This window comes from Balaenoptera physalus (genome assembly GCF_965194825.1).
Source record: "Balaenoptera physalus genome assembly, chromosome: 2".
NCBI lineage: Eukaryota > Metazoa > Chordata > Mammalia > Artiodactyla > Balaenopteridae > Balaenoptera > Balaenoptera physalus.
Window position 1 is genome coordinate 36,467,856 of NC_138883.1, and position 12,324 is coordinate 36,480,179.

General features: G+C 36.4%; 1 protein-coding gene across 5 annotated transcripts in view; it reads right to left on the reverse strand.

The window, feature by feature from the left end:
• Positions 1-12,324, reverse strand: part of FUT8 (fucosyltransferase 8) — a 311,319-nt gene that overhangs the window by 253,425 nt on the left and 45,570 nt on the right. For all 5 annotated transcript variants that reach the window (XM_082451693.1, XM_082451690.1, XM_082451691.1 and 2 more), the window contains exon 2: positions 5,560-5,657. The gene's annotated coding sequence lies outside the window, so the exon portion shown is untranslated. The remainder of the gene's footprint in view (positions 1-5,559; positions 5,658-12,324) is intronic.

Below are 12,324 nucleotides of genomic sequence, written 5' to 3' on the forward strand. Positions count from 1 at the left end.
TGTGCTGAAGCACAAGAGACTCATGGCGAATCATCTCCCAATAGGTGTCTCCTCTGTCGTAAGGGGCTAAAGATACTAACTTCGGGATGAAGTTAGTGTAATACAATGAGTAGAAAATGTTCCAGGAAGAAAAAAAAATTAGAGCAAAGAGGTATACTTCCTGTATAACTTAAAACCACTTTGAGTCTCTTAAACATGGCTTTAACTCTCTTAACATGGCTTTACATCAAATATCCAAAAGTAAATAACTATATGTTTGATTCCTATTTTTATTTTAAATTATTCCATTTCTAAAACATAGAACGAGTTTTTGAACTTGTATATTGAACAAGTTTTTTTCTGTTAATTTTCTAGGCTTAGTAGTGCTCATGAAAAAAAAAAAAGAAAACTGTTTGGTATTTCTGAACTTCACCAATTATACCTGTAAATATGATTATTAAATGAAATCCTCCAGAGCCTAATATAATTCACATTTTAGGGTCCTTAGATTTTAAACAAGAAATCTAAGGTCCATATCTATCTAAAGTTTGTAAAAATTTGGGTCTTATTTAAATATTATACATTTTAAATTAAGCCAAATAAAAATTTTTGAGGCTATTGAAAATAAAAAATAATTTCTTAGATTTTTCTAGCTATATATTCAATATTAGCATATTTTTTGCATCTGTTTGAAAATTAAGATCATATCTCATACCATTTCAATAGTAACCTGTTTTAACTTAAAATCAATTGAAAAAGAAATTAAAACTGAGTTTTGTAAATCAACAATTTTAAATTGAGCAATTTAACTTTATTCCAACCCTAAGATCAAGCAATGATCCCATGAGGAAGAGAGGCAGGATGATGAGTAAAATGAGCACTACATAACATGTCTCCAGCTATCTGTGTGACTAAAAGCATATCACCTCACCTCTCTAGGTCTCCATTTTCCTATTTACAAAAGAACAAAAGGCATTAGACTAAATGTTCAAGGTCAATTTTGCTTAAGAGTTCTATAAGGAGTACAGCTCTCACAGTTCTGATTCTATTTTCTCATGATTTCAGAAAACTGACTTCCTACTTCTTGCCCTGACAATCTTGAAGAATCCATGGATGAAATGTGCTCTAGTGAACTCAAAGTAGCCCACTAATGGGTGGGACTAAGTCATTCATTGCTGTAGGAATATTTACTTCAGAAAGTACCAAAATCTAAAATGATCTTCGCCATCAAGAAGTTCAATCTTCTATTTGAGAACTCAGAAGTATGTATGTACATGAAATTCTAATAAACTTTAGGAAATATATGATATTTGTCTTAAAAATTTATGCCATGCTCTTTGGCAAAAGGAATCTGTATTGCCAGATGCTAGTTATTCATCCCTTTCCTAATATTTGGCCTTCAGTAATATTTTTGATGTTGTATTATAAAGTTATGCCAATTGACTTTTCACACCCAACCTTTGTCCTCTTTACGTACATTTTTAAAATTCTTATAAATACTTGTCTTTTCTAAACAGGTGACTTTCGGAGCTACCTGTATTGTGAGGGTTAACTATATAAAAACCTGTAGATTTCTGATCTAACTGTATACTCAAGAAAGCTACCTGATTTTTCAATAATCAGGAAACACCATAAGTTTCAATATACCCCTGTCTAATAATTTTGCATCACCTCTCTTTCTTTACTCAAAATGAACATAAATTTTAGGTATCTTCCCCTACCCTCAAGATCTGTTAAATTTTTTCTAGCTTACTTTTAATGACATTTTTAAAAAGAAATGCAACCCCAACCCAAAAAGGCAACAAATCATTATGGTCTCTTAATAACAACAACAAAAAGTAACATTCTTTTAATAAAGAATATATAATCAGGGCTTCCCTGGTGGCGCAGTGGTTAAGAATCCGCCTGTCAATGCAGGGGACATGGGTTCAAGCCCTGGTCTGGGAAGATCCCAAATGCCACAGAGCAACTAAGCCCGTGCGCCACAACTACTGAAGGCCGCGTGCTCTAGGGCCCACATGCTGCAACTACTGGGCCCACGTGCCACAACCACTGAGCCCACATGTCACAACTACTGAAGCCCACATGCCTAGAGCCTGTGCTCTGCAACAAGAAAAGCCACCGCAATGAGAAGCCTGCACACGGCAACAAAGAGTAGCCCTCACTTGCCGCAACTAGAGAAAGCCCACGCATAGCAATGAAGACCCAACGCACCCAAAAATAAATAAAATTAAATTTAAAAAATATTTTAAAAAAATGAATATATAATCACATTTTTATTTTAAAATTTATGGCTCCATAGTAAACAGTGGAACTTATTCCTGAATTGTAAGGAGAGTATAACATACAAAAATTAATGTATTGGGTTGGCCAGACAGTTCATTCAAGTTTAAGTAAAAATAAAAGAAGCATTTTTCATTTTCACCAAGAACTTTATTGAACAACATATTCATTAACCAAGCGAACTCTGGCCAACCCAATAATATGCCACATCAACAAAATAAAGGAAAAACTCACACGATCATCTTGATGCATAAAAAGCTTTTGACAAAATACAACATCCTTTCATGATAAAAACACTCAACTAAATAGGAATAGAAGGAAACTACCTTAAAATAATAAAAGCCATGTATGAAAAACCCACAGCAAACATCATACTCAATGGTCAAAGACTGAAAGCTCTTCCTCTAAGATCAGGAACAAGGTAAGGATGCCCACTTTCACCACTTCTATTCAATATAGTACTGAAAGCTCTAGCCAGAGCAATTAGGTAAAAAAAAAGAATACAAGGCATTCAAACTGAAAAGGACAAAGTAAAATTATCTCTGTTTGCAGATAATGTGATCTTATATGTAGAAAACCCTAAAGACTCCACCAAAAACAGCTGTTAGAACTGATAAATGAATTCAGTAAAGTAGAAGGATACAAAGCCAAAGACAAAACTCAGTTGCATTTCTATACACAATGAACAATCTGAAAAGGAAATTACAAGAATAATTCTATCTACAGTAGCATAAAAAAGAATAAAATACTTAGGAAATAACTTAACCAAGGAGGTGAGAGATTTGTACAATGAAAACTACAAAATATTGCTGAAAGAAATTAAAGAAGACATAAATAAATGGAAACACATCTATGGTCATATACTGAAAGACTTAATATTGCTAAAATGTCAATACTACCCAGAGCAATCTACAGATTCAATGCAATGCTTATATCGAAATCCCAGTGACTTTTGTACAAATAGAGAAAAACCTATCCTAAAATTCACATGGAATCTCAAGGGACCCTGAATAGCCAAGACAATCTTGAAAAAGAACAGAAAAACTGGAGGATTCACACTTCCTGATTTCCAAATTTTACTACAAAGCTATAGAAAACAAAATAGTGTGGCAATGGCATAAAGACAAAAACAGAGAGCTTAGAAGTAAACTCTCATACATATGGTCAAATGATTTTTGATAAGGGTGTTAAGACCATTCAATGAGAAAAAAGAACAGTCTTTTGAACAAATGGTGCTGGGAAAACTGGATATCCACATACCTAATATCATATACAAAAATTAACTCAAAATGGATAAGTACCTAAATGTAAGACCTAAAACAATAAAACTCTTAGAAGAAACAAAAGGGCAAAAGCATCATGACACTGAATTTAGCAATAATTTCTTGGATGGGGGACACCAAAGACACACATAAAAAAAGTGAAAAACAAATTTGATTTCATGAAAATTAAAAATTTGGGGCATCATAAGATACTACCCACAGAGTAAAAAGGCAACTCACAGAATAGGAGAAAATACTTGCAAGTCATATATCTGATAAGAGATTATTAACCAGAATATGTAAGAACTCCTAAAAATCAACACAACAGCAAAAAACCAGCACGACTCAAAACTGGAAAAAGGACTTGAAAAGACATTTCTCCAAAGAAGATATATAAATTACCAATATGAAATGCCATGAAAAGATGCTCAATGTCACCAATCATTAGGGAAATGCAAATGAAAACTATAGTGTGATACCACCTATTAAGATGGCTACTTTAAAAAATAAATAAATAATAAATAGAGAGATAAATAAATAAACAAACAAACAGAAAATAATAAGCACTGGCAAGGATGTGGAGAAGTTGGAACCCCTGTGTATTACTAGTGGAAATGTAAAATAGTACAGCTCCTGTGGAAAACAGTATGGTGGTTTCTCAAAAAATTAAAAACAGAATTATCATATGATGCAGCAATTTCACTTCTGAGTATATACACAAAAAGAAATGAAAGCAGGGTCTTGAAGAGATCTTTGTACACTCATGTTCACAGTCGCATTATTCACAGTAGCTAAAACATGGAAGCAACTCAGCTATCCATCAACTGATGAGTGGATAAAAAAATGTGGTATATACATATAATGAAATATCATTTAACCTTAAAAAGGAAAGAAATTCTGCAATATGCTACAAACGGGTGAACCTTGAGCACATTATGCTAAGTGAAATAAGTCAGTCACAAAAAGACAAGTACTATATAATTCCACTCATATAAAGTACTTAGAGTAGTCAAAACAATAAAGTATCATGGTGGTTGCCAGGGGTTAGGGGGAGCAGAGAATGGAGAGTTACTATTTAATGGGTATAGAGTTTCAGTTTTACAAGATGAAAAGTTATGGGGATGGATGGTGGTGATGGCTGTACAACAATGTGAATGTATTTAACACCACTGAAATGTACATTTAAAAATGGTTAAGAAGGTACATTTTACGTGCATTTTATCAAAGGGAAAAAAAAAGAAAAAATAGTATGACTGCAATAATCACCAAAAACTAGAAACTCCCCAATGTCCATCAGACGGTGAATGGATAAACTAACAGCAGTATATCCATACAATAGAACACTACTCAGCAATAAAAAAGAATGAACTACTGGTACACACAACAAGGGTGAATCCAAATGCATTATGCTAAGTGAAAGAAGCCAGATTTTAAAAGCTACACACTAAATGATTTCACTTAAATGATATACTGGGAAAAGTAAACAACAAGGACAAAAAACAGATCTGTGATTGCTAGGGACTGAGGTGGAGAGAGAGGTTAAATACAAAAAGGCAACATGAGTGAATCTAAAAGATTATGGTAAAGAATATACATTTGTCAAAACTCACAGACTGAACAAAAAAACAAATAAAAATTTGAGTGTATAAATGAAATACGAACAAGAACGAAACTTTTAAAAGCTACTAAAAATTTCAAAAAAGTTTAAGATGAGTTGTTTATTTCAGCACCAAATATGCCACACAACGATGCCAAAAGTACAGTGTACCATATTCAGCCACAACTTGTTTTATCTAGCCCTTACTTTAAAGTAAAAAACTATCAAACAGGAAATAAAATATTTTTCCATTTTATACACTGCAGATTGTACATAGTAGGTAGCATAGTAGGTACATAATTCAATAGAGTTTAGATTGACTTGGCCCTTCTACTTCACTGGTACATACATATGTAGCTTTAAATACAAAATTATCCATTTCTCAAAATATTAACATATAATTGGAACAAAGAAGTACTGCCCACAAAATCTACTAACCTGAATTTGATCAGCTAATCAATGAAGGCAATAGAGCCCTTTATTGTGAATGGAAACACCATCAGGGTCATGGGTGCTCTCTTAGCGAAAGCAGCAACCTAGAACACATAAACAAACAAACAAAATATATATATATATACATGAACTTCAGCCCCACTCAAACTTCAGTTACCATTATTAATACTTTTTTTTAAAGTCCCTTTTTTTTCCCCTTATGTAGCCAGTCATAACATGTAAAAATTTTACATATTCACTTATTCTGAGAGCTGTGCCTTTCAAATCCCAATAAGGAACAGGTTTTCATTTTGCAAATTATATTCAAACACAGTAACACTCAGTGTCTTAATTTGCTTCATAGTTCATCTTAAAATAAGTCAGCACCTATAAAACTTGCCTTGTGAACACAATGTTCTTTAATTTTGTCTACTTCTTAACATACAGGTCAATCAGAAACATCTCTCTTTTCGGACCAATGCTCAAAATTTTCTACATCCGCACACCTCAATTAGCTCTACAACCTAATTTCTGACTATATTCTATACAAACTTCCATTCGAGCCAATTTAATTTGCTTGCTTTCCACAGAACAATTTTGTCATTCTCAGCTGTCACCCTGTAACACACCATTCCCTCCTTTTAGAAGATGGACTTTTTCTCCCTTATCCTCTTTGTCAATCAATGGACATCCATCAACTTTCTCAAAATCCAGCCCCCATTCCTCCCAGAGAGATGATATGATCATTCTGTACTCCATCAATCTCTGCAAGAATATTTTGCTGCCTTTTATATGTCATCTCATGTAGTATTCTGATTAGCAACACTATCTCCTACTTCTTTTGTCACTGCTTTTCCATCATCTAGTATCATGTTTGACATATGGAAAGTAATCACTATGACCAACAAGTGAAATGGTCTTAATGAAGGTTCACACATCATATGTTCACTGAGTATGTACATGTGTGCAACTCACCAAGTAGAAAAACTCAAAAATAACATAAAAACACAATACACTCTATAGAAACATGTGTTTCTGCCAGTTAATTTACTGTTGTTACAACATGAAATTATTCTCAGATTGACATTATTATTAATTGTGAGAAGCAGTCTTTCTCCGATGACATCAAAGCCTACTGAAACCAATTTCTGGTGATTAGAAGTAATATAAAAGTATCATCACCAGCTCCATCTCCTCAGAAGTAATCCAACTATTTTCATTTTAAATTCCAAGAGTCAAAAATTAATCCTGAGACAGAAGAGTCTATAAAAACATTTAATAACTAATTCCAAACCAAAAATAAGCACATTTGTATATTGACTTACTATTTGGGAGGGCGCCTGCCGGACACTGGTGGGGGACCCCGATACCCAAGGAGACGGGAAGAACCCACAAGCGAACCAGTAGGACCTGGGGGGACTGAGGGGGGAGGAGAAATGGAGGCCCACAGGACCAGCACCCCTGAGGGGTGGCTAAGATGGGGGAAGGGTTCCCACGCCTGGAGGGACCCTTGGGGGCTCCAATCAGGGGGGAGCAGGCACAGCATTTCCCCTTCCCAATCAGCTGGGAAAGTCTGCCTGGCTCTGAGGGCCCTATACCCTCAGAGGTCCCCTCTGGGCCGGGTTGGTCCTGGGGGCGAAGGAGGGAGAGAACAGGAGAGGCAGGTGGGAGGGCCCCTCCAGGACCAGAGGAGCAAAGGAAAGGAGTGGAGGGTGTCTGCCCCACCCACTCAGGCTCAGGGAGCCTGCTGGGCAGTTTCCCACCTTCCAAAGCAACCTCCAGGCAGTGTGGGCCCTGCGGGCACAGGAGGAGGGCAGGGAGATCAGGAGAGGCAGGTGGGAGGGGACCTCCAGGACGAGAGAAGCAGAAGAGGAGTGGAGGGCGTTTGCCAGGAAGCCTGCTAAGGTGGGGTCGCCCACCCTCTGAAACCAGAAGAGGTGTGAGGCACGCCTGGGCCTCTTCTACTCTGTTGAGCCTAAGCCCCACCCCCCACACCCCCCAGGGCGTTTTCCAGCCCTGTGGGTCCTAAGCATTGGCCCCGCCCACTGCCCAAACCTCACCCCTGCTTAGGTCCCACCCTCCACAGCCAAGTCCTTTTCCAACTTTTTTTTTCTCCTCCTCTTTTTTACTATGTGGTTCTGTTTTACCTTCTGATTGTTGTTTCATCTATATTTTTATTTTTATATTTTTTCTAACATATCTGTTAGTTCCCTAGTCTAACTTTATTGTTTACATTGTTATTGTTCTCCCTTTTTTTTTTTTTTGGCCACCCCACGCGGCTTGCAGGATCTTGGTTCACAAACTGGGGATTGGGCTGAAACTCCTGCAGTGGGAGCTCAGAGTCCAAACCACTGGACTAACAGAGAACCTCAGACCCCAGGGAATATACATCAGAATGAGGTCTCCCAGAGGTCCTCATCTCAGCACCAAGACCCAGCTCTACCCAACAGCCTAGAAACTCCAGTGTTGGAAGCCTCAGGCCAAACAACCAGTAAGACAGGAACACAATCCCACTCATAAAAAAAAAAGGGAAAAAAAACGAGACAGCAAAATAATATGTCACAGATGAAGGAGCAAGATAAAAACCTACAAGACCAAATAAAGAAAGAGGAAATAGGCAATCTACCTGAAAAATAATTCAGAGTAATGATAGTAAAGATGATCCAGAATCTCAGAAATAGAATGGAGGCACAAATTGAGAAAATACAAGAAATGTTTAAAAGAGATCTAGAAGAACTAAAGAAAAACACAGATGAATGACACAATAACTGAAATGAAGGGATCAATAACAGAATAACTGAGGCAGAACAACAAATAAGTGAGCTGGAAGACAAAATGGTGGAAATACCTGCCGAGGAGCAGAATAAAAAAAAAGGATGAAAAGAATTGAAGACAACCTCAGAGACCTCTGGGACAACTCTAAACACACCAATATTCGAATTATAGGGGTCCTAGAAGAAGAAGAGAAAAAGAAAGGGTCTGAGAAAATATTTGAAGAGATTATAGTGGAAAACTTCCCTAACATGGGGAAGGAAATAGCCACCCAAGACCAGGAAGCACAGAGAGCCCCATAAAGGATAAACCCTAGAAGAAACACACCAAGACACATATTAATCAAACTAACAAAACTTAAGTTCAAAGAAAAAATATTAAAAGCAGCAAAGAAAAAATAAAAAACAACATACAAAGGAATCCCCATAAGGTTACGAGCTGATTTTTCAGCAGAAACTCTGCAGGCCAGAAGGGAGTGAGAGAATATACTTAAAGTGATGAAGAGAAAAACCTACAACCAAGATTACTCTACCCAGCAAGGATCTCATTCAGATTCCACTGAGAAACCAAAAGCATTTCAGACAAGCAAAAGTTAAGAGAATTCAGCACCACCAAACCAGCTCTACAACAAATGCTAAAGGAACTTCTCTAAGTGGGAAACACAAGAGAAGAAAAGGACCTACAAAAACAAACCCAAAACAATTGAGAAATCGTAATAGGAACATACATATGGATAATTACCTTAAATGTGAATGGATTAAATGTGCCAACCAAAAGACACAGACTGGCTGAATGGATACAAAAACAAGACCTGTATATATGCTGTCTACAAGAGACCCACTTCAGATGTAGGGACACATACAGAGTGAAAGTGAGGGGATGGAAAAAGATATTCCATGCAAATGGAAATCAAAAGAAAGCTGGAGTAGCAATACTCATATCAGATAAAGTAGACTTTAAAATAAAGAATGTTACAAGAGACAAGGAAGGACACTACATAATGATCAAGGGATCAATCCAAGAGGAATATATAACAATTATAAATATATATGCACCCAACATAGTAGTACCTCAATACATAAAGCAAATGCTAACAGCCATAAAAGAGAAAATCGACAGTAACACAATAATAGTGGGGGACTTTTAACACTTCACTTACACCAATGGACAGATCATCCAGAAAGAAAATTAATAAAGAAACGCAAGCTTTAAATGACACAACAGACCAAATAGATTTAATTGATGTTTATAGGACATTGTATCCGAAAACAGCAGATTACACTTTCTTCTCAAGTGCACACACAACATTCTCCAGGATAGACCATATCTTCGGTCACAAATCAAGCCTTGATAAAGTTAAGAAAACTGAAATCATATCAAGCATCTTTACTGACCAAACTGTGAGACTGGAAATTATTTGCAGGAAAAAGAACATGAAAAACACAAACACATGGAGGCTAAACAATATGCTACTAAATAACCAAGAGATCACTGAAGAAATCAAAGAGGAAATCAAAAAATACCTAGAGACAAATGACAACGAAAACACGATGATCCAAAACCTATCCAATACAGCAAAAGCAGTTCTAAGAGGGAAGTTTACAGCATTCAATCTCACCTCAAGAAACAAGAAAAACCTCAAATAAACAATCTAACCCTACACCTAAAGCAAGCAGAGAAAGAAGAACAAAGAAAACCCAAAGTCAGTAGAAGGAAAAAAATCACAAATATCAAAGCAGAAATAAATGAAATAGAAACGAAGAAAACAGTAGCAAAGATCAATAAAACTAAAAGCTAATTCTTTGAGAAGATAAACAAAATTGATAAACCCTCAGCCAGACTCATCAAGAAAATAAGCGAGAGGATACAAATCAATAAAATTAGAAATGCAAAAGGAGAAATCACAAGTGACACTGCAGAAATACAAAGGATTATAAGAGACTACTACAAACAACTATATGCCAATAAAATGGACAACCACAAAGAAATGGACAAATCCTTGGAAAGGTACAGTTTTCCAAGACTGAACCAGGAAGAATTAGAAAATATAAACAGACCTATCACAAGTAATAAAATTGAAACTGTAATTAAAAATCTTCCAACAAACAAAAGTCCAGGACCAAATGGCTTCACAGGCAAATTCTATCAAACATTTAGAGAAGAGCTAACACCTATCCTTCATCAAACTCTTCCAAAAAAGTGCTGAAGGAGAAACACTCCAAAATTCGTTCTACGAAGCCACCATCACCCTGATACCAAAACCAGAAAAAGATATCACAAAAAAATTATAGACCAATATCACTGATGCAAAAATCCTCAACAAAATACTAGCAAATACAATCCAACAACATATTAAAAGGATCATACACCATGATCAAGTGGGATTTATCTCAGGAATGCAAGGATTCTTCATATATGCCAATCACAATGTGAAATACCACATTAACAAATTAAGGAATAAAAACAATATGATCATCTCAATAGATGTAGAAAAAGCTTTTGACAAAATTCAACACCTATTTATGATAAAAACTCTATAGAAAATGGGCATAGAGGGAAACTACCTCAACATGATACAGGCCATATATGACAAACTCACAGCCAACATCGCTCTCAATGGTGAAAAACTGAAAGCATTTCCTCTAAGATCAGGAACAAGACAAGGATGTCCACTCTCGCCACTATTATTCAACATAGTTTTGGAAGTCCTAGCCGCGGAAATCAGAAGAAAAAGAAATAAAAGGAGTACAAATTGGAAAAGAGGAAGTAAAACTGTCACTGTTCGCAAATAACATGATACTATACATAGAAAATCCTAAAGATGCCACCAGAAAACTAGAACTAATCAATGAATTTGGTAAGTTGCAGGATACAAAATTAATGCACAGAAATCTCTGGCATTCCTATACACTAACAACGAAAAATCAGAAAGAGAAATTAAGGAAACAATCCCATTTACCATTGCAACAAAAAGAATTAAATACCTAGGAATAAACCTACCTAAGGAGGTGAAAGACTTGTACTCAGAATAAAACACTGATGAAAGAAATCAAAGACGACATAAACAGATGGAGAAATATACCATGTTCTTGGATTGGAAGAATCAATGTTGTGAAAATGACTATACTACCCAAAGCAATCTACAGGTTCAATGCAATCCCTATCAAACTACCAATGGCATTCTTCACAAAACTAGAACAAAAAATTTTACAATTCATATGGAAACACAAAAGACCCCAAATAGCCAAAGCATTCTTGAGAAAGGAAAACGGAGCTGGAGGAATCAGATTCCCTGACTTCAGACTATACTACAAAGCTACAGTCATCAAGACAGTATGGTACTGGCACAAAAACAGAAATATAGATCAATGGTACAGGATAGAAAGCCCAGAGATAAACCCACGCACATATGGTCACCTAATTTACGACAAAGGAGGCAAGAACATACAATAGAGAAAAAACTGTCTCTTCAGTAAGTGGTGCTGGGAAAACTAGACAGCTACATGTAAAAGAATGAAATTAGAACACTCCTTAACATCATACACAAAAATAAACTCAAAGGGACTTCCCTGGTGGCGCAGTGGCTAAGAATCCGCCTGCCAATGCAGGGGACACAGGTTCAAGCCCTGGTCAGGGAAGATCCCACATGCCAAGGAGCAACTAAGCCCGTGCGCACAACTACTGAGCCTGCACTCTAGAGCCTGCAAGCCACAACTACTGAAGCCCGCGCACCTAGAGCCCATGCTCTGCAACAAGAGAAGCCACTGCAATGAGAAGCCTGCCTGCCGCAACGAAGAGTAGCCCCCGTTCACTGCAACTAGAGAAAGCCCGTGCGCAAGGATGAAGACCCAACACAGCCAAAAATAAATTTAAAAAATAAATAAATTAAAAAAAAAAAGAACTCAAAATGGATTAAAGACCTAAATGTAAGACTGGACACTATAAAACTCTCAGAGAAAAACACTCTTTGACCTAAACCACAGCGATATCTTTTTTGAC